Below are 4616 nucleotides of genomic sequence, written 5' to 3'. Positions count from 1 at the left end.
TGAGAGGCGTATTTGTAACTTCTTTTAACAAGTGTTCAATTTCAATGAACTATAAAAATGTTACAGTAATTTCTTTTAAAAATTTCAATATAATTAAGAGACAATATTTTTATGTTATTCTTTAAATTGAGCGTTTAATGTATTAAATATTTTTATATGAAATTATTTAAGTCAATATTTTAAAAAAATATTCCAGTTTAAATATGAAGTTAAAAATATAATGCATTAAATACACAATTACCCAATAGAATAAACTCAAATTGTGTATTTACTATTTGCAAATTCTAAATTATATTCTCCAATTTGTAATTTATACAAAATATATTAAGGGAAATAAATTTGTTAGAATTCTTCTGTTGTTTGAAGATTATAATTTGACTATCAATGATATTACCAATAATGGTTTACATAGTTAAAATATTAAAGACACAACTTTGCTTAAAGCACAAAGCACATAAAATAATGTTGGTTTTGAAAAAGATCAATAATGAAAAGAATTATATATTATGATTGCATTTTATTTATTGTTTAATACTACCTTGTGAATAAAAATAACTAATCTTCTAACTTTTATTAAAAATAGTAATTAATTCATCTTAAAATTTAGAAATAATAGATAAATAGATAATAAATAATATCATTTATGCCTCGTATTTTTTTGTGTACATATCTTTCTAAATTATTTTTTTTTATATCCTAATCATATTAAAAATTTTATGTTGTCAATCAATAGAAGAAGATCCATTTATATGAATTTTAATGTAGTTATTGTAAAAAATGATAAACTTATCATAGGAAACAATTCATTATTGAATAACATTGTAAAAACTCTTTATCAATCACTAGCATAATACAGGCACGATATCGCGCCCGTGTGTATACATTTTTTAAATATGCGTAATATTATATTAGTAAGTGATAATATTATAATGTTATTAAGTTAATATATATATATATATATTAAAATTATATTTATTAAAAATAAAGTGAAATATATCAGAACAGATAAAAGAATAACTATTGATAAATAAAGAAGAAGAAAAGAAGCATAGACATCTGATTTTATAAAAAATTTGTAAAAGTAACGGTCAATTTTTAAAAATTTAATAAATTATTATATTTAAAGGGTAAAATCGGTATTTTGAAAAGTGGACACAAAAAGAGGAATCCCATTTATATATTGTTATAGATAAAATGCTCATTTTAAAGAAATTAATTTAAATAAGGTTAAATTACCCTTTTAGTCCCTCTATTTGTCATGAAATTTCATTTTGGTCCTCACGTTTTTTGTTATCTCAATTTGGTCCTCACCGTTAACTTTGACCAGACGGTGTTAAAGTCAATGGCACGTTTCAATTTCTGGTTTTTTTGAAATTTTTTAATATTTTTTGAATCTTTTTTTTGAATTTTTTTTTATTTTTGACACGTGTCACTTCACAGTTGTGTCACGTGTCAAAGTGACTCAATTTGGTCCCTATATTTGTTTTTAGTTTCAATTTAGTCCCAATTTTTGTAAAAATGAAGCAATATTGTCCTTCCTTAGATTGAGACTCAATTTAATCTTTGTATACAACTTATGATGATATTCTTAATAAAATTGGCATTTTTATTAAATATTTATAGAAATATTTTAAAAAATATTTTTTTTTTAATTTTATTATTAAACAAAGTTAAACCCCAAACTTAATTTCAAAAATTAACAATTTTGTCATCATATATAAAGACATCAAGTGTATCATATTATACAAACATGGTAAAGATTAAAAATCAAATAACTTGTCCCACATAAATTTAGGAACTAAATTTCAAGTTCAAAACAAAATCAAAGTCTAATGTTTTGTGTAGAATTTAAAGTTTTAATTTAAAATATTTATAGAAATATTTAATAAAAACGTTAATTTTAGTAAGAATATCACCATAAAATTTATAAAAAAGTAAATTTAGTGTCAATTTGAGGAAGGACAATATTGTTTCATTTTTACAAAAATTGGGACTAAATTGAAACTAAAAATAAATATAGGGACCAAATTGAGTCACTTTGACACGTGACACCACTGTGAAGTGACACGTGTCAAAAAGAAAAAAATTCAAAAAAAATAAAAAAATATTCAAAAAATATTCAAAAAATATTAAAAAAATTAAAAAAACCATAAATTGACACGTAACGTTGACTTTAACACTGTTTGGTCAAAGTTAATGGTGAGGACCAAATTGAGACAACGAAAAACGTGAGGACCAAAATGAAATTTCATGACAAATAGAGGGACTAAAAGGGTAATTTAACCTTTAAATAAATAACCAATAAGTGATAATATTGGTATAGAAATTGATAGCTTTTCATGTTTAAACTATAAATACTTTTAAGACAAAAATGAAAAGTGTTAAGAAATTTTTTATTAATTTTCACTCAATTTTAACAATGTTTGGTTTGAAAAGCCTGTGTTTTAAAACTAGTATGATACATATTATTAATGAATAATTTTAAAGTAAGACATTACATTATTATAATGTCGAAGTCAAACTAAAATAGTAAAAAATAAATAAATTATACACCATATTAATTAAAAAATAAACTACACACAACAACATAATAATAGAGTTCCAGCAAATCAGCGAAAATATTTTAATTGATCATTAATAAATCTACACTTTGTATAATAAAATTTTAATCGATCAATCAAGAGTTCAATTGTAGTAAAATAAAATTTATTTACACTTAAAAGTTCACATAACTCAAAAGTAATAAATATATATAATTATATATAATATTAGTTTAGGTCATCCATATTCAACGGTAAACGGTCAACCAATTCAAACCCCTCGAAAAAACTAAAACACCTTCTAACCAAATCAAACCCACTATACATAAAAGCAAAAAACTAATCACTTTCTAACCAAATTTGACTTTTCATAGTTTATAATTTTTCAATTAATTTTTCTTAAATGGTTCCATTTTGAAAATCCATGTAAAAGTAATATTATAACCTTTAAGAAACTCATTTTTTCCCATTAATGTTTCTCTTATATACAGAAATGTGGAATCTAACCATTAATCACATAGAAAGATGTATAAACATGAAGGGGAATAATTACATCTCAATAACTGACATTTATCAGGCACAGAAACAAATCAAAATTGATGGGAAAAAATAACTTCAAAGTGTAAGGCCCCGTTTTTTTAATATGTCTGTAACTGTCATTCTTGTCCATGAATCATTACAAGTCTCCCCTAAAGCCAAACAGCCCCCAGCCACACTTGAAGGACTCAAACATGGAAACTTCAATTCACCATTATATCACTTATAACATCAATCATTTATCATTACCCTCAACCTTGATTTTCACTGCACACACCCTTGATGTGCTACCAGCTATACTCTAATCAATAAAACAAGTTAATCTTTGGTCTCCCAAAAAACAAACACTTCTTTTCATTTTCAAATTAATTGGTCTAAACCACCTCTATCAAAACAACTTATAGCACTGTTCTTAGTTCAACTTAAACAGCACCTCTAACCAATCATCAAACACCTATATGCTGTGTTAACAAACTGTTTACCACACATGCAACACAAGACCAAGTCTTTATACCAAATATTAAATTAAATTTGAAAACATGAACTTTGACAAAAGAACTCAACACTGTTGGCTTTTGTAAACAGTTCTTCTTTGCGTCCCACTAATCCGTATTCAGAAGCACTTTGATCGTCAAAATACTATAAAAGGGTTTACTTTGGAAGCTCATCAGACGACAAATTTAGTCTCTTGTATTCCAGTTTATCAATATCTAACTATTCAAACTGACACGAGATAGCCTCGATCTTTGTCCACTTCATCATTGTTTAATATCTTAAAATTCGATGGTTACCAAAGGGGAAAAATCAAATTGAAATCTTATGCAGATAATTCATGAAGTTCGCATTAAAGATGAGGATGAAGAACAAAAATGAATGCACAGTAATTAATTATATTCCAATACACGCTGTGACTTTTTGATCTTTAGTTAATCAAATGTGAAGACATTCATAGTGAGTAGTTAACTACCAAACCTTCGTAAAACAAAAATAAGGATGATATGTATACATATATGAATGGCTAAACTACATAGATCAGTTCTCCATTTAGCTTTTGTCTCATACTTTATGTTGGATCACCTTGATATTAATGCAGATGAGAAGACCACAAGGGAGAACACACAGAGATGCAACAACAAAGTTTGGTCTCAGGTTTCCTACTCAAAATCAAACAAGAAAAAGAAGCACCAAATCAAGATCGATCTCATAGATAAATGTACTTATTACCTGTAGTGATAATCGCGATGTTGCACTTGAGGTAGAGCTTCTTACTGGTAGCAGCAACTGGTTTCAATTCAAGATTGGAGCAACCAAGAGGGAAATGTTTGTTTATGACAACCTTAATCAACGTTTGAAGTAATATTCTGACAAGAGAATCTGATGAATTGGGATGAGCTGGAAAGCAACAATGATAAGTGATATTGGCGCGGCTCAATCTGAGATCGTATTTTACTGCTTCTACATGTAAATCCGTCTTCGGATTGAACCTCACCAACATCGCTTTCTCTGCCTCCCATATCGCAGACACCATCATCCATCATT

This window comes from Vigna unguiculata, chromosome 3 (genome assembly GCF_004118075.2).
Source record: "Vigna unguiculata cultivar IT97K-499-35 chromosome 3, ASM411807v1, whole genome shotgun sequence".
NCBI lineage: Eukaryota > Viridiplantae > Streptophyta > Magnoliopsida > Fabales > Fabaceae > Vigna > Vigna unguiculata.
The sequence above is the reverse complement of the archived record's forward strand: the minus strand, read 5'-3'. Positions refer to the sequence as shown.